Source organism: Calliphora vicina, chromosome 2 (assembly GCF_958450345.1).
Source record: "Calliphora vicina chromosome 2, idCalVici1.1, whole genome shotgun sequence".
Taxonomy (NCBI): domain Eukaryota; kingdom Metazoa; phylum Arthropoda; class Insecta; order Diptera; family Calliphoridae; genus Calliphora; species Calliphora vicina.
Window position 1 is genome coordinate 132067003 of NC_088781.1, and position 27039 is coordinate 132094041.

The following is a 27039-nucleotide window of genomic DNA, read 5'->3' on the forward strand; positions in this document are numbered from 1 at the left end:
TAAAAACCTTTATATTTTCTTGATTTAATCTTTCTATAATTATGTTTATGATGTTTTTCTAATTAAATATGTAAAATTTATAGGGTTTCATTAAATTCCATTTCGTTCCTCATATATTTTTATCCAATTTTTCATCATTTAATTATATTATTACAAAAAAGAAATTAATTTTATACAAATTTTCCAGTGTTTCACTAAATTCCATTTCATTCCTTGGTCAGAAATTGTTAATTTTCATAAATTTTCTTGATTTAATCTTTCTATAATTATGTTTATGATGCTTTTTTAATTAAATAGATAAAATTTATAGGGTTTCATTAAATTCCATTTCGTTCCCCATATATTTTTTAATTTAATACAAATTTTACAGTGTTTCACTAAATTCCATTTCATTCCCTTGATCAAAATTGTACATTTTCATATAATTTTTTTTTTAAAATTCCATTTGTTCTCCTTTCAAAAAATGCAAAATTTTATAAAAATATTTGCTTAACTCTGTTTAAATTTATACCTTATTGTTTTGGCATAAGAAAGCTACATAATTTATGGTGTTTCATTAAATACCATTTTGTTCCCCTGTTAAAAACTGCTGCTTCATGGCATTTACTTTAGATTTTCTTTAATTATTTTGTTGATTCCCTAAAATAAATAAATTTATTAATAATTTTGCAATGTTTCAGAATATTCCATTTCATTCCACTTTAAAAAAAATTTAAAAAATCAAATTTCTTTATTTTTCATTTTTACATAAATATAACATGATTTTTTCTACTTTCTTTTGAGTGTTTCATTGTATTCCATTTCGTTCCCCTTTCTAAAAATGCAAAATTTTATGAAAATGTTTGCTTAACAGTGTTAAAATTTATACATTATCATTTTGGCATAAGAAAACTAATAAATTTATGTGTTTCATTAAATTCCATTTTGTTCCCCTGTTAAAAAATGCTACTTGAATGCTACTGGACATTTACTTCTATTATTAAATTAAATTAAATCTAGAAGTGTTTCACTATATTCCATTTTGTTCCCCTTTAAAAAATTTAAAAATCTAACAAGATTTTTCTTTATTTTATGCTTTTGTGTATAAATTTATTCATTATAATTTTGGCATAAGAAAACTACATAATTTTATGGTGTTTCATTAAATTCCATTTCGTTCCCCTGTTTAAAACTGCAACTTTATGACATTAACTTGACATTTTCTTGTATTATTTTGTTAGTTATACCTAAAAGAAATAAATTTAAGAAATGTTATTACATTTTGAGTGTTTCACTAAATTCCATTTTGTTCCCCTTTAAAAAATTTTAAAAATTCCTTTAAAAAAATTGTAAATTTCTTTATGTTTCATTATAACATAAATATAACATGATTTTTACTACTTTTTTTGGTTAATTTTTTAGTGTTCCACTATATTCCATTTCGTTCCCCTTTCAAAAAATACAAAATTTTATGAAATTTTTTGCTTAGGCCTGTTTAAATTTATTCATTATAATATCTGCATAAGAAAACTATATAATTTTATGGTATTTCAATAAATTCCATTTCGTTCCCCTATTAAAAAATGCTACTTCAAGGTATTTTTCTACAGTTTCTTCTATTATTTTGATAATTATCCCTAAAAGAAATAAATTTAATAAATTTATTTAAATCTTGAAGTGTTTCACAAAAATCCATTTTGTTCCCCTTTAAAAAAATTTAAAAATTCCTAAAAAAAAATCTTAATTTCTTTATGTTTCATTATAATATAAATCTAACATAATTTTTTTCTATATTTTATGCTAATTGTTTAGTGTTCCACAAAATTCCATTTCGTTCCACTTTCAAAAAATGCAAAATTTTATGAAAATTTTGGCTTAGTTTTACTTAACTTTATTTTATGGTATGTTGGTATAAAAAAACTAATTAAATTTTGATAATTTTCTAGTGTTTCACTAAATTCCATTTCGTTCCCTTTAATTTATTTTTTAGAAATTTCTTTAAAACTATTGAATTTCTTTATATTTTATTATAACATAAATCTACAATGTTTATTTTCATTAGATTCCATTTCGTTCCTCTTTAAAAAAATGCAAATTTTCTAAAAATATTAGTTTAACTCTGCTTAAATTTATTTATTATCATTTTGGCATAAGAAAACTACATAATTTTATGATGTTTCACTAAATTCCATTTCGTTCCCCTGTTAAAAACTGCTACTTCATGGTATTTACTTGACATTTTCTTCTATAATCTTGTTAATTAACCAACAAGGAAATGAATTAAATAAATTTAATTAAATCTCGAAGTGTTTCACTTGATTCCATTACGTTCCGCTTTTAAAAAAAAAATATTTTAAAAAAAATCTTTATTAAAATGGCTTTAATATTATTTTTTAACATAAAAATATAAAAATTTATAGTGTTTCACTAAATTCCATTTCGTTCCCCTTCTGTTTTTTCTCCATTTCCTGATATTAACCTAATTTTTATTACAAACATATTTATTTTATATTATGTTTCACTAAATTTCATTTCGTTCCCCGTTAACAAAATTTGCGTTTTCCTTGATCAAAATGGTTTCATTATCATTTTTTTTATATCGTAAAAAATACAATTTACAGTGTTTCATTAAAATTCCATTTCGTTCCGCTTCTCCTTTTCCACCATTTCCTAATATTAAACACATTTTTATTGCAAATAAATGCAATTTACAGTGTTTCACTAAATTCCATTTCGTTCCGCTTCTCCTTTTTTCACCATTTCCTAATATTAAACTAATTTTTTTTTGTTTTATTACAAACATATTTATTTTATGTTAATTTACCAGTGTTTCACTAAATTCCATTTCGTTTCCCTTGTCTCTTTTACAATTTATTAATAATAAACTAATTTTTATTGCAAATACATTTATTTCTTGTTAATTTACCAGTGTTTCTTTAAATACCATTTCGTTCCTTGTTAAGAAACTGTTGATTTCTTAAAAATTTTGCTAAAATATTCTAGAACCTGTTGTAAAACGTTAGATTTATTATCGTTTACACTTTCATTTTCTTAAAAGTCCCCTTTTCATAATATTTTCCTTGCAACATTAAGTTCTTTAGCCCCAACCTTGTGTTTGTCCTTCTGTAAAATAATATTTTCCAATATTTTTAGCAACAATTTCTTATAAACACTTAGCCAACCATATCAATAATCATTTAAGTTTGTTTTATTTATTAAAAACCAAAAAAGCAAACACTTACAAAATTTTGATCGATTGTTGTCCTTTTTATCCTTAACTTTTAAAGAGAATTGCCAAAGAAACTCTACCTTGCTTAAATGTTTAAACGATTTGCAAAAAATTAAAAGGAAACGGAAGACAAACAAATAAAAAACCCAGTTGTTAACTGTTGTGCTTTTTTGCTGTGTCTCTTTTTTATACTTCAAACCGCTTAAATTTTTATAAGCTTTTTATGCTCAAGGATTTTTTTCCGTTTTCCTGCTTATAAAGTCCTCATGTTTATAGTCTTTGCATATTTTTCTTATGATTGAATTGTAGCTAACGTTGCAAGTCCAATATGGCGGGGAAACTTAGAATAGAGGAGTCAGTAAGTCATGTAATGTATAGAGCAACAAGTTCTCAATTTGCGTGAGTGCTCACTGGCTTAAGTCATAAAATAATATTTTTTTGTTTATAAAAAATGCTACAGCTACCAAAGAGGTGTAATGTTGAGCAAATGTCCTTGAAGATTATCTTTCAAAGCATCGAGTGTAATAAATAGCTATGGGAGTTCATAGTAAACTAAAATAAGTTACATTTTCTTGTTGCTTTTTATCACATTTTAATGGATTGCTGTTGCTAACCAATTTTTCGGGGAAGAGGTTTTTTTTGTAGCACTTACCCTTTTTATAATTTTCAGGTGTTTGGAGCTGTAATGATACAAAAAGAAACAAAGGATTATTTAATATTAAAGAGATTATTAGCTTAAACAAGAGTATTTTAAAAATAAAATTGTTCAATAAGAAAAGTAAATATTAAAAATAAACATATGACCCCTAACCTTTATAAAGAAAACAATATTTGTTGAATTTCAGGTTTTGAACAGTTTTAATGCTAAATTGTGCTATGCTATAAACGTTTTATTTTATCAAGATATATATATACAGAAAGCCTAACTCCTGCTGTATCATAATTTCAGAATTTTTCTTTAGATTTTAATTTGTGTATTGAATTATATTAATTTTAAAAATTTTATTGTTGGAGGCGTATGATTAATATTAATTTTTTTTAAATTTTTCATAATTTCCCATCATTTTTTAAATAATTATGATAATTACAAAATTCTTTTTGAATATAAATCACAAGACTGCAAAGCATCTACGAGTAAAATAAGTCATTTATAAAAAATATGAAATAATGTTTAAAAATTAAATTTTTCTGAAAAACTAAGATTTTTTTTTATTATTAATGAAAGAAATTCATAATTGCTAAAGAAAATTTTAAGTGGAAAGACTAAAAATTGTTCTATAAAGAATCACAATTGTTACACAAAATATTTGTATAAAAAAGACATTATTATTAAAGAAAATGTCTACAAAAATGTCTATGATTATTTGTAATTTTAACTTCTTAATATAAATGATTTGTGCTAATAAATCTTAAGACCTTAAGGTATTTACTGTAGTAAGCAAAATGTTTGTCAAGACATACTATAATGACCAAAATTTGGGTTAAAAATTTGCAAAATTTAGGTTCAAAATTTTAAATATCTAAATTTTGCCAACAAAATTTTTTTTTATTAATAACGGATTTAAAAATCTTATGAAATTTAATAGTTTATGGTTTATAATATATATTTTGTTTAAAAAAATCTATTTTTTTTTTAAATTTCTTAAAGAAATTTTAATTTAAATTAATTGGGTTTAAGGTGCGTATGATTAATATTAATTATTGGTTTATTTTACATAATTCAATGTAACTTTATTAGTTTAGCAGATAATTTTAAAATTATATTGGTTTATAAATCTTGAGATTCAAAAGCAATATAAAAATATAATTAAAGTTTATAAAATAAGTGTTTTTAAGCTGAATTTTATATAATAGTTTATAAAAATAAAGTAATGTTTATAAAATTCTTATTAAATTCTTCTTCAAATTATCTTAAATTATTAGTTTTTGTGTATTTTTTGAGCATGTTTATAATAACAAATTGTTATTATTTTAAGAATTTTAAATTTGTTTAATGCAGCGTATGATTATTATTAATTTCATGTTTACCTTATTTTCTTGTCTCTAACTATTTAATGTCATGCAAGAAATTTATAAATATTTAAATATTTAATAGCTTTAAGTTGCTTAACATTAAATTAAATTCGTCTAAACTTTTTCTCCATAAACATTTCAAATATGTGAAAACTTAAAAATTTAAATTTGTTTAATGGTGCGTATGATTGTTATTTATTGAAAGGTGGTTTTAAGGAATTTCTTTAAAGTTTGTTATATAAAGAGGTGATAAGGAAATTGTTTGGAAAACACATAAAGTTAAGGGTTTAAAAAGGAAGAAAGTTTTAAGAAATTTCTATAATATATGAAGTTGTACAATAAGGCGTATGATTGTTATTAATTGAAAGGTATTGTTTAAAATAAGGCTTTTAATATAATTCTGATGAGTTATAAATGTTATATTCTTTTAAAATATTTAAATAAAGACATTTCTTTGCAAACTAAATTATTTAAAACTTTACATTTTTTAAAATATTTAAAAAAAATTTAAAAATTCCAAAAATATTTTCGAGAAAAAATTTAAATTTTTTTAATTTACACAAAATATTTTAAAATTTTTTAAGAAAAAAATTTTTAAATATATGTTAGATTATTAGAAAATGGTACATAGTCCTTAGCTGGTATTAAGTCTTAAATTATGTAGGTGGGTGATTTTTCAACATTTCTTTAGGTTCATAGATGGTTTTCAACAACTTTATTTATTAAAGAGGATGAAATAATGAGCAAATTTTTTTTAATTTCTAAAGACTTTTAAAGATTTAATAAAAAAAAAGTAAGGAAAAAGTGTTAATTTCTTGAAGAAATAAAGATTTGAAAAATTTATGTTTAGGTGGCGTATGATTAATATTAATTTTGGGTGATTTTACATTTTTAACTATAACTTTGTTATTATTTTAGATAAATTAGAAATTGTTTTTGCTACGAAATCTCAAGACTTTAAGGAATATGCTTAAATGTAAACAAATTAAAAATGACCAAATTCTAAGCTAATCTTCAACAATTAGCAACAAAATATGGTAATTTTTAAATTTGTTAATTTTGTTTTGTTGAAAATTTTGTTTAATTTTATAAATAAATAGGAAATAGATTGTTATTATAATAAAAAAATGTTTAGCTAGTCATATACATTAAATCTTTCCATGTGATAAGTTCGGCGTTTCATTTAATAACCATTTGTTTAGCAGAAAGTTGTTTAGTTTTTCTTGAAAGTAAAATAAATTTTAATAATTTTTATAGTTTTTAATAGATTTAGTAAGAAAACTATTAAAATTCTTATATTTCTTTAAGAAATAAAAATTTTAAAAAAATTATTTTACTGAGACGTATGATTAATATTAATTTTCGATTATTTTACATTTTTAACTATAACTTTTTTCATAACTTAGATAAAGTAAAAATTCTAACTAAAGATAAATCCTAAGACTCTAAGTAATTAGTGAACAAGTTTTTAAACAAATTGTTTAACAAATTTAATAAATATGGACAATTTTTTAAACCAAAACTGTTTTCTTTTGAATTTGGATTTTTGAGAAAATTAAGATTTTTTACATAAATGTAATGTAATTGTTTTAGATTTTGTTCAGAAAATATAAAAATTTCTAATATTTCTTTAATTAAAACGGATTTGAAAATTTTATTTTAAGGGTGCGTATGATTGATATTAATTTTTCTATTATTTTACATATTTTATCAAAACTTTTTTAATAACTGAGATAAAGCAAAAATTCAAACTCAAGATAAATCTTAAGACTCTAAGTATTTAGTAGAAGAGTTTTAAACTATATTGAATATGGTAAAATTTTTAGATCAAAAATAGTTTTATTTCAAGAAAGAAACTTTAAGAAACTTAAAATTTTTGTAAATAAATTAGAAGTTAATTATTTGCTTGTCCGTTTTTATAGATTTAATAAGAAAAATGGTAAAATATCTAATATTTCTTTAATTATTATGAATTTTAAAAATTTCGTTTTTAGGTGGCGTATGATTCATATTAATTTTTCTATTATTTTAGATATTTTATCACAACTTTTTTAATAACTTAGATAACAAAAAAAATTCTTGGTAACGATAAATCTCAAGACTCCAAGTTATTAGTAGTAAAGAGAATTGAATTTAATATTAATATTCAAAATTTTTTAAACCAAAAAAAAATGTTTTCAAAATTTTATTTTTAAGAAACTTAAAAATTTTGTAAATAAATGAGTAGTGAATTATTTGCTTAACCATTTTTATAAATTTAATAAGAAAAATTTTAAAAATTCAGAGATTTCTTTAATAATAAAGGATTTTAAAAATGTTGTTTGGGTGGCGTATTATTGATATTAATTTTTGGTTTATTTTACATATTTTACCACAACTTTTTTAATAACTGAGATAAAACTAAAATTCAGACTCATGATAAATCTTAGGACTCTAAGTTATTAGTAGAAAGAGAATTTTATTTAAAAATATATTAAATTTAATTAATTTTTTGGACCAAAAAAAAATTATTTTCAAAATTAAATTTTTAAGAAACTTAAAATTTTTGTATATAAATGAGAAGTGAATTATTTGCTTAACCATTTTTTAAAAATTTAATAAGAAAAATTTAAAAAAATTCAATTATTTCTTTAATAATAAAAGATTTTAAAAATTTTGTTTGGGTGGCGTATGATTGATATTAATTTTTGGTTTATTTTACATATTTTACCACAACTTTTTTAATAACTGAGATAAAACTAAAATTCAAACTCATGATAAATCTTAAGACTCTAAGTTATAAGTAGAAAGAGAATTTTATTTAAAAATATATTAAATTTTATTTTTTTTTTAGATCAAAAAATTTTTAATTTTCAAAATTTAATTTTTAAAAATATTAAATTTTTTATATAATTAGTAGTGCTTAATAGTTCAAAATGAAGTCTAGGACTTAGTAATAAAATATGGCAAATTAATTCTTAAATATTATTAAACAATTTTATTAATTACAGATCATTTCAAAGCGTTTTATACTTTTAATGTTTAACAAATGTTTTATTCATAAATTTTTCTAGAAACCAATAAAACTTTTCATTATTTTTATCCTTTTTTTCCAAAAAAAAAAATTAAATTGATATAATTAGTTTAACAAATTTACTCATTTATGTAAATAAATAAATTCCTTTTAATATAGTTTAAAAGCAACACCTTTACAAAATCAATAAAGTAGTTTTACAATTTGCATATACCCAACTATTTATATCAAAACGCTAAATAAATTTTTCACCATTTTTTTAGATTTCAACCATAAATATTAAAATTTTTTGTCGTTTTCCATTTTTAAATAAATCTACACTCCCTTTGCTTTTCCAATTCCTAAAAAATATTCTACAAATACAAATTGTTTGCCCTCCCAAATGAAATCGTATCGTACAACATCATCATCATCATCATCGCCAACCATCTAACAAATTAATGCAGTCAAGTGTAAATTTTCCATAATCCTGTTGTATGTAAATATTTGTATATTCAGAAGTATGGGTATGAGTAAACTCATATACAAAAACCCTTAAGCTTGAGAGCTGCTTTAGAAAAAAAACTAAATTTAGTGTCATATATTTAGTTTTAACTTTGTAAAATGTATGCTTAACAAAGTTTTCTGAAATATTCTTTTTTTATTTTATTTGGAAACATTTGTTTAATGACATTATAGCTGGATATCCAAACGTTTATGTATATATAATATTACTTTTCTATAACAGATTTTTGTAGATTTAGGAAATATTGATTTTAAGGTGTTTAAGTAATAATACTTTTAGAAAGTGTCACACCTGTTGCTGGGATAAAATTCGTTATTTTTTTTTTTGTATTTTTTCCTACACTTAATTAATTTATTGATTTTATGCAGCAATTTTAATTATTAGCTAGAAGGAAATTATGTAATTTTACATGAATTGCTTAAGAAATTTAGCTTTTAAATGTTTTGTTATATGAGTGCGTATGATTAATATTAATTATTTTATTATTTTACATATTTATCCATAACTTTTAAGTTAATTAATAAAAATTTATAATTTTTTCTAATAAAATAATCTTAAGACATTAATTTTTAATAAATCTGAAAAAAAAATTCAGCTTAATAGATATTATAATACGTTTTTTGATTTTTCAAAAATTGAAATTTTACAAAAATTTTACACAAATTTTTTTGAAGAAAATTATATTCTATTATTACATATTTAAGTAAATTATGAAGCTCTGTTACATATTTAAACAAAAATTAAAGTTTCACCACAAAAAATTAACATACACAACATAAAACTAAGCTTTATTGAAATATCTTTAAGGGTGCGTATGATTAATATTTATTTATGTATTAGTTTACAAATCTAACTATAACTTTTTTAGTTTAAGAGATAAATGGATAATGCTAATAAATCTTAAAACTCTAAGCAGTAATCATGTACCCTAAAAGGTTTATTTCAAACAAAAACTTCAATATTTTTTTAAATTAATTCAAAAATATTTTGCCATATAATTAATGTTTTATAGAAATATTAACAATTCAAATAATTATTAACATATTTTCTATTTTTCTATTCTAAAAAATTAGCAATTTCCTTTAAAACTCAGGTTTTCTTAAAAAATATAAAGGTGCGTATGATTAATATTTATTTATGGGTAAATTTACTCAATTATTTATAAATTTTTTAATATAACAGATAAACTGATAATTGTTCTTGCTAATAAATCATAAGATTTCATAGCATCATATTCAGGAAGAAAATAAGTTTATTTTAAACAAAACTACCGAGTTTTTTTACCAACAAAATAAAAAAACTAAATTTTCAAAAAAAAAAATTAAGAAAATTCCCACCATTCATTACATATTTCTATAAAATATGAAGCTCTGTGAAATATTTAAACAAAAATTATAGGTTTTTCCCCAAAAAAATTAACAAATATAGCTTTTTTAAATATCTTATAATGATGCGTATGATTAATATTAATTTCGGTATTAGTTTACATATCTATGTAACTATAACTTTTTTAGTTTAAGCGATAAATTAATAATTGTTTTTGCTAATAAATCTTAAGACTCTAGGCAGCAATAATCATTCAAATAATCATCTACCCTTATATAAAACTAAAGGCTTTATTTTAAAACAAAATTTAAATATATTTTTTTTTATTTCAATTCAAAAAAAAATTTGCCATTTTGTTAATGTTTTATACAAATTATAAACAAATATCAACAATTTAAATAATTTTTTATATATTTATCTCAGAAAATAACAATTTCCTTTAAAATTCAGGATTTCTAACAAAATTTTTTAAAAGGTTAAGGGAGCGTATGAGTAATAATTATTTATGGACAATTTTACACAATTATTTATAACTTTTTTAAAATAACAGATAAACTGATAATTGTTTTTGCTAATAAATCATAAGATTCTATAGCATCATATTCAAGAATAAAATACGTTCCTTTGAAATAAAACTACCGAGTTTTTTACCGACAAATTAAAAAAAAATATTTCTTATGTAAAATTTTTCAAAGAATGATTTATACAAATTATAAACAACTTAAATCATTTTTTATATATTTATCTCAAAATATAACAATTTCCTTTAAAATTCAGGATTTCTAAAAATTTTTTAAAAAAGTATAAGGTTACGTATGATTAATATTTAATTATGGGTAAATTTACTTTATTACTTATAACTTTTTTAATATAACAGATAAACTTATAATTGTTTTTTGCTAATTAATCATAAGATTCTCTAGCATTATATTCATGAAGAAAATACGTTGCTTTAAAATAAAACTACCGAGTTTTTGAACGACAAAGTAAAGAAATATTTTTTGCATAAGTTTTTCCTAGAAAATTTGGCAATTTTTGCTTGTATTTATATAAATTATTAAATTTATTACAAATTTTAAAATACATTTTTTACATTTAACCATTAAATATAACAATTTCCTCAGAAAGTTTCATAAAGATGTTAAATATTGCGTATGATTAATATTAATTTGTGGGTTATTTTACATATTCATTTATTATTTTTGGAGTTTAAGCAATGAATTAATAATCCTTTTTGATAATAAATCTTGAGAGTCTAATAAAGAACTTTCTTTAAAAAATCATTTCCCCTCATATAAAATTACTGACTTTATTTCTGTGTAAAACTACATATTTTTTCAAAATTTTTTCAATAAAGTTTTGTTATTTTTGCATATTTTTATACTAATTATTATAATATTTGAATGAAAATAAAATATTTTCATACATTAGTCAAAAAAAATGAAAAAATTTCCTTATAAATCTAAAGTTTTATCAAAATATATATGAGGGCGTATGATTAATATTAATTTTTGGATTATTTCCCCTATTTAACCATAACTTTTTTAATATAAGAGATAAAATGATTATGATTGATGATAATTAATCTTAAGACCCCTAAGCTTAATTCATGAAATAAATTCCTTAAAATAGATATAACTATGCTTTTCAAAAATGTTCAATTAAAAAAGTGTTTTATTTCCAAAACAAAAAACTTTACAAAATCAATTTAATTATATAGGAGGAAGAAATATTTGAATATAATAAGCAATTTATATAAAGTTTTATAGTTTTTGCGTTAAAAGTCCTTAAAAAAGTAAATATTTTTTAATAAATTTAGAATTGGATTTTTTATGTTAAGGCGTATGATTGATATTAATTTTTGAAATAATTTACATAAATATTAAAATCATGTTTATGTTTTAATAATTTTAAAACATTTTCTTACATTTGACAAAAAAAATCGCAAATTTCCTTAAAAATTTAAAGTTTTATCAAAATATATATGAGAGCGTATGATTAATATTAATTTTTGGGGTATTTTCCAGATTTAACCATAACTTTTTTAATATAAGAGCTAAAATGATTATGATTGATGATAATTAATCCTTAGAGTCTTAACAATATTTCTTTAAATAAATGTCGTTAAGTAGCTATAACGAAAGTTTAAAATTTTTCAATTAAAAAAATTCAAAATTTCAAAAATTTTTTTTACAAAATCTATTTAAATTGTTATATTCTTATTGTCATTTTCTTTATTTAAATTTCACATTTTTAAAGAAATTTTCCTTGAAATATACCCTGTAATAACAAAAAATCTATGTCTTGTTTATTAAGTTCTTCACCACGTTTGTAATACTATTAATATTTGATTAATTTCTTATTAAATGCTACAATTCTTCATTATAATAAATAAATTCTAAATTATTTTTTCCTTTAATTTAAAAACTTATAAAACTGTTTCTTTTCTAACAAATGGCTAAGCTAAATTTAATAAGTTTACCCTTTAATATAATACAAAATTTGTAAATAATTTTAAATTATAGACAACATTTTCTATATAATCATATCTAGGGTATAATAGAAATTATTACTTTAATGGCTTTGACCTATTGATTATTATGTTTTTCCCTTTCCCTCTCTCTCTCTCTCTTACTCTCTGTGGGGACACTATTCATTGTCATTATACCAAACAAAAGACAACATTTAACATTGCGTTTATAATTCAATATTAATAAACAATTTTCCTCTACCTCTACCAAGTAAATTTATCCGACATATACAACATTTTAATTTTTTTTATTATGGGCCACCTGTATATGTAAATTTATAATGAAAAAATATGTCAATATATTAAAAATTTATATTGTTAATATTTAGTATATAGATTAACTAATATTAAATTTATGTCAATGTCTTTTTAATGAATTTATTTCATTAGGAATTTATGAAATATTGACAGAACAAAAAAGTAATTTTAAATATTTTGGTAAATTATTTACAATTTATATAAATTAATGAGTATTATAAAGTTTCAAATATAAAACATTATTAAAAAAGGTTTAAAACTGTTCAATTTGCTTTTAAATGTAAAAAAATAAAATTTTAGTTGAACAGTACGTATGATTAATATTAATTAGGGGGTTGTTTTAAATAACTGCTTATAACTTTGGCAGTTGTAAAGATAATTTAAAAATTATTTCACTATGTTATAGTTAAGACTTCAATACCTTATTCAATACATAAATATATTACAAAACTAAAATTTTCTTTAAGAAAATTTAACTTCAAATAAATTATAAAATTTTAAAGATTTTGAATATTTGCCCTAGTTTCACTAAATATTGTTTAGTTCATCACATTGCAAGCAAATATGAAAAAAGCTTAATTTTGCTCTCAAGTAATAACAATTATCTAAGAAATTTTTAACAAAATTAACGAATTTTCTGATTGATCAATAGTTCAAGTGTTATATTAATTATAATTCATAAATTCAAGTAGTACTGAGATATTTTAATATATAATTAAATATTGAAGGGGTATTTGTTATAAATCTTTAATAAAAATGTTTAAAAATTGCTTCATTCCCACTAAAAGTTAAAAAAAGTTGATTTTGGTTCCTCAAAGCGAATGCTTAATATTAATTCAGAGGTTTTGTTGAATAATTGCTTATTACTTTGAAAGTTTTAAAGATAAATTAAAACTTGTTTTGGAATTTTATACTAAAAACTTAAATTTAGTTTTTAATACCTAAAAGTATTAAAAACCATAATTTTTTTTTAAAGAAATTAATGTTTCAAAAAATATTAAGTTTTTGGAGTTTTTAAATTTTTTTAATTAATCATTAAATTTTAATAAATCTTTGAAGATTTTTATACTATGTTAAATATTAAAGAGTATTTATTATTATCTTTTAATGAAATTTGTTAAAAATTGCTTATTTTTATTTCAAAATATAAAAAAATTAATTTTTTTGTTCTACACTGCGTATGATTGATATTAAATTGGAGGTTGTGTTGAGCAATTGCTTATAACTTTTAAAGTTTTCAAGATAATTTAAACATTATTTCGGCAGTTTATTCCAAAGACTTCAATACAGCTTCTAATACCAATATGTTTTATAAAACTTACGTTTTTGTTAAAGAAATTAATGTTCCAAAAAATATTTAATTTTAGGAGATTTTAAATTTTTTACATTAATCATAAAATTTTAATACATCTTTGTAAATTTATATATTAAGTTGATTATTGAAGAGTTTCTGTTATTAATCTTTAATAAAATTGGTTAAAAATTGCTTATTTTTACTTTAAAATTTAAAAATTCACGTTTTGTTCTACACTGCCTATGATTGATATTAATTTGGAGGTTGTGTTGAGTAATTGCTTATAACTTTTTAAGTTTTCGATATAATTCAAAAATTATTTTGGCCGATTATTGTAAAGACTTCAATACAGCTTGTCATACCTAAATGTTTTATAAAATTTACGTTTTTGTTAAAGAAATTAATGTTGCAAAAAATATTAAATTTTTGGAGATTTTAAATTTTTTACATTAATCATACAATTTTAATACATCTTTGTAAATTTATATATTAAGTTGATTATTGAAGAGTTTCTGTTATTAATCTTTAATAAAATTGGTTAAAAATTGCTTATTTTTACTTTAAAATTAAAAAAATCACATTTTGTTCTACACTGCTTATGATTGATATTAATTTGGAGGTTGTCTTGAGTAATTGCTTATAACTTTTAAAGTTTTCGAGATAATTTAAAATTTATTTTAACAGTTTATTCTAAAGACTTCAATACAGCTTCTAATAAATAAATGTATTATAAAACTTATGTTTTTGTGGAAGAAATTAATGCTCCAAAAAATATTAAATTTTTGGAAATTTAAAATTTTTTAATTAGACATAAAATTTTAATAAATTTTTGAAGATTTATATATTAATTTAAATATTAAAGAATATTTATTATTATTCTCTAATAATTTTTTTAAAAAATTGTGTAATTCTTAGCAAAAAATAAAAAAGGAAATGTTCGTTCTACACTGCGTATGATTGATATTAATTTGGAGATTAAGTTAAATAATTGCTCATAACTTTCTTAGTTATAAAGGTAATTTAAACATTATTATTGCATGTTATTAACAAGACATCAATACTTCAAGCTAGAGCTTAATTGTGTTATAAAACTTTCATTTTGGTCAAAGAAAATAAGTTTCAAATGAAAAAATAAAAAATTTACTTTATTCAAATTCATAGTGTAGGTTTAAATTACCCTCTAAATAACACAAATTAAGCAGTTTTACTGCTTAAATATTCAAATTTTGTCCACATTTTATTTAAGCAAACATTTTAGCTTTATTTTCGGTCTATGATTTATATCATAATTATTATTTAAACACTTCTATAACCACTTTAATACTCTGTCATATAGCAACCACCCTTATGATACATAATTTATGTGTGAATAATTTCAAGCACTGCCTCTCTACTCAATTAAATATTTGCTGGCTGCCATACGTCTTAATATAATCCTTATTATCATCCCATACTTATTATATTATTAACAAACATTTACAGCAATTAATGTCTAACAGGGATTTTTGTGTTATACAACTACAAACTTCCTAAAATTTTGCATTTCCCCCCTGTATCCTGGTCTTACTTAACTGTTAATAAAAACACTTAAGTATTCTTAGAATTCCACAAAGGAAACACTACTCATTCTTTTAACGCTTTTCCTAAACGATTTGCTTTATGCTGAAAGGAAATTTCTTTGATTGAGTTCTAAGTGTACAAATAACACTTAAACTATATGGGTTTTTAGCTGGTAACTAAATAACTAAGGAAAAAAAGAACATATATATACTTTATATACTTTTTTACATGTTAAGAGTGCTTGTGTAGAAATCCATAAATATGTTTATTAGTGGGTTTTGATTTATTTATGTTTATGTTAAATAGCTGCATAAATAAATAACCATAAAATGCGGGTTCTATAAATACAAAAAGATAAATTGTGAGCACAGGAAATAGAAAAAGGAAAACCAGGAGCTGAAGTTATACAAAGAATAAATGGTAATTAAAGTCTTTGCTTATACTCAATCTACCAATTGATGGCGGCAAATGATTGAAATCTGTTAAAAAAAAAACAATGAAATAAGCGCATAAGATTAATTACTTTTAAACGAGGCCAAACCAAACAAAAGGGAGATATAAATGTTGTTGATGGTTTATAAGGACCAAACACACTACAATAGAATAGAAAATATTATTTCTGTAAAAGCTAGTTTTATTTAGAAAACATTTCTATAGAAAATTTAGCTCAATTTCTATTGAAAATATAGCCTCACTACAGAAAATTGTTCATTTCTGTAAAGAAAGGTTTGTAGATTTAACTAAATACTGAAGCATTAAAGAGTTCTAGTTATAAATCCTTATGAAAATTGTTAACAAATAGCTTTGTTCTCATCAAAAACTAAATAAAATCGATTTTTGAACCTCAGTGCGTATGATTTATATTAATTTGGAGTTTATCTTAAACAATTGCTTATAACTTTGACAGTTTTAATGATATTTTAAAAATTGTTTCAGTAGTTTATGCTTAAGACCTTAATATATTATTTAAAACTTAAACTTATTACAAAATTTTAATTTTCTTTAAGAAAATTTTAGTTTAAAAAAATTATTAAATTTTAAAAATTTTTTAAAATGTCTTTAGATCAACTAGAATGGCTTAGTTCACCTTTTTTATAATAAAGAGTGGCAAGTTTGTGGTTAACATGTCTACATAAAATTATGGCCTTCTATCTTTAGTTTAAAGAAATTTTATAGAAAATGTAGTCTCCCATCAATAAATGCTTCTAGATTTAACTAAATACTGAAGTATTAAAAAGTTTTAGTTATAAATCCTTAAGAAAATTGTTAACAAATTGTTTTTTTTTCATCAAAATCTGAAAAAAAAATGTTTTTTGATCCTCAGTGCGTATGATTGATATTAATTTCGAGTTTATCTTAAATAATTGCTTATAACTTTCACAGTTTTAATGTTATTTTAAAAATTGTTTCAGTAATTTATGCTTAAGACCTTAATATATTATTTAAAATTTAAATATATTACAAAATTTTAATTTCCTTAAAGAAAATTTTGCTTTAAAAAAATTATAAAAATTTTAATGATTTTGAAAAATTTTAAAAATTACATACTTAAGTATTAAAGAGTTCTAGTTATAAATCTAAAAGAAAATTCTTTGAAATAGCTTTGTTTCCATCAAAAACTAAAAAAATAGCTTTTTGGTCCTCAGTACGTATGATTGATATTAATTTACAGTTTATCTTAAATAATTGCTTATATCTTTGGCAATTTTAATGATATTTTAAAATTTGTTTCAGTAGTTTATAGTTAAGACCTTAATATATCATTTAAAACTTAAATATATTACAGAATTTTAATTTTCTTAAAGAAAATTTTGGTTTAAAAAAATTATTAAATTTTAAAAATTTCGAAAAATTCTAAAAATTGTCATAGTTTAACTAGATATGGCTTAGTTTATATATTCACGTTAAGCAAGTTTAATTTAGAAAACATTTCTATAGAAAATTAAGGCTCAATTGGAGGATGTTCTAGAAAATATCGCCTTAATACAGAAAATCTTTCATTACTTTAAAGAAATACTTGTGGATTTAACTACATACTTAAGTATTAAAGATTTCTTGTTATAACTCATTAAAAACAATTTTAAAAACAGCTTTGCTTTCATTAAAAACTAAAAAATAGCTTTTTGGTCCTCAGTACGTATGATTGATATTAATTTACAGTTTATCTTAAATAATTGCTTATATCTTTGGCAATTTTAATGATATTTTAAAATTTGTTTCAGTAGTTTATAGTTAAGACCTTAATATATTATTTAAAACTTAAATATATTAAAAAATTTATATCTCATTAAAGAAAATTTTGGTTTAAAAAAATTATCAAATTTTAAAAATTTCGAAAAATTCTAAAAATTGTCATAGTTTAACTAGATATGGCTTAGTTCATATATTCACGTTAAGTAAGTTTAATTTAGAAAACATTTCTATAGAAAATTAATGCTCAATTGGAGGATGTTCCTAAAAAATATCGCCTTAATACAGAAAATCTTTCATTACTTTAAAGAAATACTTGCGGATTTAACTACATACTTAAGTATTAAAGAGTTCTTGTTATAACTCATTAAAAACAATTTTAAAAATAGCTTTGCTTCCATTAAAAATTAAAGAAAATAACTTTTTGGACCTCAGTGCGTATGATTTATATTAATTTGGCGATTATCTTAAATAATTGCTTATAACTTTGACAGTTTTAATGCTATTTTTAAAATTGTTTTAGTAGTTTATAGTTAAGACCTTAATATATTATTTAAAACTTAAATATATTACAAAATTTAAATTTCTTTAAAGAAAATTTAGTTTAAAAAAAATATAAAATTTTAAAAATTTTGAAAATTCAAGTTCATCTTTTTTATAATAAATACTACCAATTTTGTAAGTTTATATGGTTAATGATGGACCGATCCTCTCAAATGATGATAAGATATTGGTTCTGGTCTATAGCCAATTTCATCACATTATTAATTATTATAAGACAATTATGAATGTTCAAGTAATTTTCTGAGGGGGAACTTGTATGGAGACTAGGGGCAAATGTTTCCCAATTTCCTTATAACTTACAGTATAATATTACAGAACTTGGAACTAATTTTTGAAAAATTTTATCAGAATTGCCTCATAATCAACATATTTATGACTGCTCACACAGAATCCCGGGGGGACATTTGTATGGGGGATAGGTGAAATCATAGAACAATATTGCTCATTTCCAATGCCAAACAAATATTATCAACAGAGATTATTTGTGGATAATTTCAGCTAGCTAGCTCCTTTTGTTTGGAACCTATCTTATTTTTAATAGAAAGATATAAGGACAGACGGATGGAAGGACGAAGCTATATCGTCTTAGAATCTTAGGAGGAATCATAATGTATTATTTTCTGTGTAACTGTTTTCCTTTGTACATCTTATTCAAATATTTGTTTCATTGCAGCTCAACATTAGTTGATATATCGATACATAGGGTAGCTTATAAAAGGGTACATCGCAACGTATGATTAATATTAATTTTTTTAAATTTTAATAATAACTCTATAACTTTTTAATTTAATTAAATAAAGTAAAACTGATTTAAGATAATAAATAATAAAACCTTAAACATGTCTTTCCTTTACTTAACAGTGTTTTAAAATACTCAACATGCTTAAAAACTAAATAAATCTAAACAAAAAATAATTTCAAATTAAAGCTACTTTCAATATTTAATCCCTAACTCCCTCAAAAACTTACATACCATAAAAACTAAGATTATCTTTAAACAATTTTCTTTGAAATTGAATAATAAACTCACAAGTTATGTGGAAATGTCATAAAACTTGAACTATTTACTGTTATGCATAAATATATTACCACAGTATCACTTACAATCTATAAATTTAATATTATTTAACCACATTTTTACGATAATTTACTAGTTTACAACCATTTATTTTCCATACTTTAATATTGATATAAACAACTTTTAGATTTATGTTTTTTTTTATATTGTAAACCATAAAAAAATCTCATATTTAATAGTAAATATTTATTTTATTAAATTGTAGAAGGACAGAAGGACAGCATATGTATTGTAAATGTATTTATTACATTTCCTCCCCCATTTACTTTAAACTTAAAATACGTTTTTATGTTCGAAGCTTAAAATATTTTCCATTAAATTTTGTTATTAAATTCTTTTTTAATAACACTAAAATTTAAATGAATAACATTGTTATTAACACAATTGCTTTCTGGTATTCAAACATTGTAAGCATATGTTGGTGTCATGAAATGAATTTAATAAAAATAAATTGAAATAAAATTTGATTGATGATTTTGTTAATATTATCTAGCTAATTGTTTGGTTGTAATTTGATATATTTATTAGGTAAATCAATAAATTTCCATAAAAATTACAGTAATGTAATTTCTAACAATCAAAATAAATTATATTTATGATAAAATAAGCAGCAGGATTTTAGATTTTATATTTATATTTGAATATTAAAGAGTATTTGTTATAAATCATTAATTAAATTTGTAAAATTTGCTTCACTCTCATTAAAAACTAAAAAATAAGCTTTTGGTTTCACTATACGTATGAGTGATATTAATTCAGACGTTTTGTTGAAGAATTGTTTATAACTTTGGTAGATTTAAAGATAATTTAAAAATATTTTTGGCATTTTATACTTCTTTTAGACTTCAATTCAGTTTCTAGTACCTAAATATATCATAAATCTTATATTTTTGTTTAAGATATTTAGCTCCAAAAAATTATAAATTTTTTGAGATTTTCAAAATTTGCAATTAACCATAAAATTTCAATATAATTTCGTATATTTATATATCACGTTAAGTATTGAAGAGTTTTTGTTACTAATCTGTAATAAAATTTAGCATGAATTACTTATTTTTACCTCAAAATACTAAATATCACATTTTGTTCTACACTGCGTATGAGTGATATTAATTTAGAGGTTGTGTTAAGTAATTGCATATAACTTTTACAGTTTTCGAGACAATTTAAAAATTATTATGGCAGTTTATACTGAAGACTTCAATACAGTTTGTAATATCTCAATGTTTTATAAAACTTACGTTTTTGTTAAAGAAATGAATGTTCAGATAAATATTAAATTTTTGGAGATTTTAAAATTTTGCCATTAATCCTAAAATTTTAATTATTTTTTGAAGATTTATATATTAAGTTAAAAACTAAGGAAAATTTATTATTCTTTAATCAAATTTTTTAAAAATTTCTTATTTTTGTTTCAAAATTAAAAATTTTTTTTTGTTCTACACTACGTATGATTGATATTAATTTGGAGGTTGTGATGAGAAATTGCTTATAACTTTTACAGTTTTCGAGATAATTTCAAAATTATTTTGCAGTTTATACTAAATACTTTAATACAGTTTCTAGTATCTAAATAAATTATAAAACTTACGTTTTTGTAAAAGAAATTAATTTTCTAAAAAAAATAAAATTTTGGAGATTTTAATTTTTTGCCATTAATCATGAAATTTTTTAAAAATTATATATTAAGTTGAATATTAAAGATTAGTTTTTGTTATTCTTTAATAAAATTTGTTAAAAATTGCTTAGTTCTTAGCAAGAACCAAAAAAGTGAAGTTTTGTTCAACACTGCGAATGAATGATATTAATTTGGAGGTTGTTTTGAATATTTGTTAATAACTTTTTTAGTTATAGAGATAATTTGAAGATTATTATAGCAGTTTATAGCTAAGGCATCATTGTTCCATTTAGGACCTAAATATTTTATAAAATTTAATATTTTTAAAGAAACTTATTCAAAATAAATTATAAATTTTTTAAGATTTTGAAAATTTGAAAATTTGCCAACTTCAACCATTTAATGTTTATTTCATCATATTAAAGATAGTTGGTTCTGTGACATAGGTTCTTTGCAGTAATAGCAACAATTTTAAATCTTTGTTAAAAAGTTAAAGAATTTTCCATATGCTCAATAGTTCAAGTGTTGTATTAACTATAATTCATAAAACATCAATAAATTTATGGAGACTTAAATATATTCTAGAGTATTAAGGAGTTTTTATATTAGATCTTAAATAAAATTGGTTAAAAATTGCTGTATTACTATCAAAAAGTAAGAAAAAAATATTTGCTCAACACTGCGTATGATTGATATTAATTTGGAGGTAGTTTTGAATATTTATTCATAACTTTTTTAATTATAGAGATAATTTGAAGATTATTTCAGCAGTTTATTGCTAAGACACCATTATTCCATTTAAAACTTAAATATATTATAAAATTTATTAAGTTTTAAAAAATCTGTAATTCAATATAAATTATAAAAGTTTGAAGATTTTGAAAAATTGCCATATTTCAACCATTTAATGTTTATTTTATCATATTATTAGTAAATACTAAATTTAATTTATTTTGTGAATTATTTCCTTTCAAATAGTACAAAAAATTTATAATCTTTGTTTGAAAGTAAAGAATTTTTCATATAAGTTATAAAACTTCAATAATTTCATGGAGATTAAAATATATTCTAGAGTATTAAAGAGTTTTTATTTTATATATTTCATAAATTTGGTTAAAAATTGCTGTATTCCTATCAAAAAGTAAAAAAAAAAATATTTGATCAACACTACGTATGATTGATATTTATTTGGAGGTAGATTTGAATATTTGTTCATAATTGTTTTAGTTATAGAGATAATTTGAAGATTATTTTGCCAGTTTGTAGGTAAGACACCATTATTCCATTTAAAATTTAAATATATTATTAAATGTTCATATATATTTTTTAAAGAAACTTCAATTCGAAATGAATTATAAAATTTGAAGATTTTGAAAATTTGCTTTCATCAACCAAATAATTCTCATTTCACCAGATTATAAGTAAATACTAAAGATCATTTATTTTGTGAATTCGTTCCTTTTAAGTACATAGTAGCAAAAATTTTAAATCTTTGTAAAAACGTAAAGAATTTTCCATTTGCTAAAGTGTTATATAACCTATAATTCATAAAACAACAATAAATTCTAAAAGATTTATATTTATACTTGAGCATTGAAGTGAGTTTAGTTAAGATCTTATATAAAATTAGTTAAAAATTGCTTTATTCCTATCAAAAAGTAAAAAAAATACATATTTGAACCACACAGCGTATGATTGATATTTATTTGGAGGTAGTTTTGAATATTTGTTCATAACTTTTTTAGTTATTGAGGTAATTTGAAGATTATTGTAGCAGTTAATAGCTAAGACTTCATTATTCCACATAGAACATTGTTTAGTTCATGTTTTTATATAGAAAAGTAGCAGAAACTTAAGTTGAAAAAAAAATAAAATTTTCTCAAGTTTATTTTCTCTGAATAAAGTTTGTGAAAATTTGTTAAAAATTGTATATAAATCTCTTTTGTCTAGGTAATAATGGTTAATGTTGTAAATATTTTAAAACCTTCAAATTAAAGTAATTAAACTCCCCATAATAAGGACAGTGATTTAGGCTAAAACTTCCTTTATCTATTAAGATTAGGATGTTACGCTGTTTAACTCATTAAGGGATTGTTAAGCAAACATATAAATTTCCTGTTTATTTTTGATAATATTTATATTTAAGTCATTAACCCAACCTTCATCATTTTGACAATTTAATACGATTTTCTGCTTTAAATTGTGACTTACATATATTCCCGTCTTTCTCTAATATTTAAGGATTTCTTTTAACACTTTTTTGCTGAGTTTTTTTGCCACAACAATAACAAAAAATGAAGAACAAATGAAAATATTAACATTTTTATGATGTACTCTCTTCCTGTAACCACGCAATGTTATTATTGTGGTGCATGTGTGTGTTTTTGTATAAATTTATTTTTGTTGTTTTTGTTTTTTCCCCAGAGTATTGTTGTTGTTTATATTTAACATACTTGCATGTTAAAATCCTTTTGTTTTTGTTTGTGATTCTTTTTTTTTTTTGTTTAATTAAATTAATACCATCACACAGATTATGTTTTTTTCTTGTTCTTCCCTTTTCTTTCTCTCTCTCTCACTCTCACGCCTTTCTATATGTTGTAGTAAAGTGTGAGTATTTCATGTTTAGTTAGTGGTTAACGGTTAGAACAAAAAAAGAAACAGTAAAAACAACAACATAATGAGGGTTTTCTTTTACTGTAACAAGGAGCAAAACATGAGTAAAATAGATAAATAGATAGATGGCTGTAATTAAGGATGTGTGAAAGGATGCTGTTGTGAATACAACACAAATAATAAGTGTTACTAAGAACATTGTGTAATAGGTAATGATATATTTTAAAAGCAAACAAAGGAATACAAAAAAGTATGAAATGAACAAAATATTTAATGAAAATATTATTTCGTTTAAAAGAAATTTAAACAGTTTTCATTAATTTATCCCTTCATTATTATAAATTCATTAATAATTTATTTAATTAAGTAGTTTAACACAAAAAAAATGCCTGTACTTCTGCTTAACACCTGCCATTCAATTGACCATATCAACTTTATTATTTATAATTAAATGCATTTAAATTTTTTATTAATACACATGTTCATTTTAATTATTGGCTGTGTGGCTCAACCCTGTGGGATTTATGCATTTAAAACTGAAACATCAGCAATTAAAATCAATATTTAAACTTCAACCATAATGATTTCCAATAAATAGTGATAGTTAAATGCCCGTTAAACTTGTTTAAATACAAATAAAGTAAATGCAATCAAATTTAATTCAATAAAAAAAAGAAATATTGAGCAATATAACTTTTTCTACAAGAAAATAATTCACAAAATATATAATTTTTACAATTCAAATATAATATGATGAACTAAACATTATTTAGCTAATAATGGAGAATTTTTAAAAATTTTCAAAATTTTAGAATTTTTTTAAAATTAAATTTTCTTAAAAAATTTATAAATTTTATAATATATTTAAGTTTTAAGTGAAATAATAATGTCTTAGCTATAAACTGCTAGAATAATTTTTAAATTATCTCTATAAATAAAAAAGTTATGAACAAATATTCAAAACTACCTCCAAATTAATATCAATCATACGCAGTGTTGATCAAATATTTATTTTTTTACTTTTTGATAGGATTAAAGCAATTTTTCACCAATTTTATTTAAGATCTAAAACAAACTCACTTTAATGCTCAAGTATAAATTTAAATCTCCCAGAATTTATTGATGTTTTATGAATTATAGTTAAATTAACACTTTAGCAAATGAAAAATTCCTTACTTTTTAACAAAGATTTAAAATATTTGCTATTCTTGAAAGGAAATAATTCACAAAATATATTATGTTTAGTATTTAATTATAATATGATGAAATAAACTTTAATTGGTTGAAGTATGGCAAATTTTAAAAATTATCAAAATTTTTTAATTTATTTTAAATTAAAATTCCTTTAAAATTTTATAAATTTTATAATATATTTAAGTTTTAAAAGGAATAACGATGTCTTAGCTATAAACTGCTAGAATTATTTTCAAATTATCTCTATAACTAAAGAAGTTATAAGAAAATATTCGAAACTACATCCCAATTAATATCAATCATACGCAGTGTGGTTCAAATATTTATTTTTTTACTTTTTATTAGGAAAAAAGCTATTTTTAACAAATTTTATTTAAGATTTAAATCAAACTCACAATGCTCAAGTATAAATTTAATCTCACAGAATTTATTGATGTTTTATGAATTATAGTTAAAATAGCACTTGAACTACTGAGCAAATGAAAAATTATTTACTTTTTAACAAAAATGTTTAATATTTGCTACAACTTAAAACTGAATTGAAATGAACATTAAAATATTTTATTTAATAATAGATTTTTTAAACATCTAAATAATTTTTTTCAAGGAGTTTTCTTATTTAACTGCATTTTGTTAGCACATGTATGTAAACAATATTTCAACATGTTTTTTTAGGTCTTTTGCTATTTTTCTAACAAGAAAACATTGTTTTTTTTTGGAAAAAATTTTTGAATATTGAAAGCTGTTGTTTTAGTTGAAAGGATGTGTGTCTTATGGGAACATTTGCTTACATTTTGCACAGGTAACTTAAGCACAATGGGACTAATAACAATATAAATCAATAAAAAGAATTAAATCTCAAATTAGAACCCAACAAAAACTAAAAAATTGATATTTTATCAACACAGCGTATGATTGATATTAATTTAGAGGTTGTTTTGTTTAAATTCACATAACTTTTTAAGTTATAGATATAAATTAAAAGTTATTTTAGCAGTTTATACTTAAGATAATAGCATTCTATATAAAGCTTAAACTTAATAAAAATCTTATATTTTTTCAAAAGAAAATTTAATTCAAAATAAATTAAAAATTTTTCAAGATTTTGAAAATTTGCCATTCTTCACAATACAATGTTTAGTTCATTATATTATAGAAAAATACTAAAAATAATCTTTTCAATGAATCATTTTCTTCTAGTTAATAGAAAAAACTATAAGTCTTCGTTACAAAAGTAAAAAAAAATATAATTCTTCCATAGTTCAAGTGATATTTTAGCAATAAGTTATAAAACCCAATAAATTATTGAAGATTTAAATATATACTTAGGTATTGTAGAGTATTTATTATAAAACTTTAATAAAAATTAATTTAAAATTACTTTATACCCCTCAAATACTAAACAAATAACTTTTGGCTGCTCACTGCGTATGATTAATATTAATTTGGATGATTCTTTGAATAATTCCTCTTAGTCTTTTTAGTTACAGTGATAATTAAAATTTGATATTAGCAGATTATACTTAAGACATCAATAATTAATAAAAACTTAAATTTATTAAAAAATTTATATTTTCCTAAAGAAAATTTAATTTGAAATAAATTAGAAAAATTTGGAGATTTTGAAAATTTGCCATACTTCAATCACACATTAATAATTCATCATAATATAGGTAAATACTAAAGGGAATCTATTTTGTGAATTATTTTCTTTCAAATAGTAGCTTTAAAATTATTGTTACAAAATTAAAGAATTTGTATAGAAAAATATGACTTATGCCTTGTAAATAGCAATTGTTGCCTTAGAAAGCTAATTTTCTAAAGAAAATGTTGCCTTTTAGAGATTTTTGTCTATAGAAAATGTCGCCTTATTGAAGGCATATTTTCTCTAGAAAACGTTGTTTTCAAAAGAGCGAATTTTCTCAAGAAATTTAGCCTTATTGAGGACAAATTTTCTTTAGCTAATGTTCTCTAGAAAATGTTGTATTCAAAGCACGAATTCTCTCCAGAAAATGTTGCCTTATAGAAAGCAAAATGTCTTTAGAAAATGTTGCCTTATTAAGAGCAAAATGTCT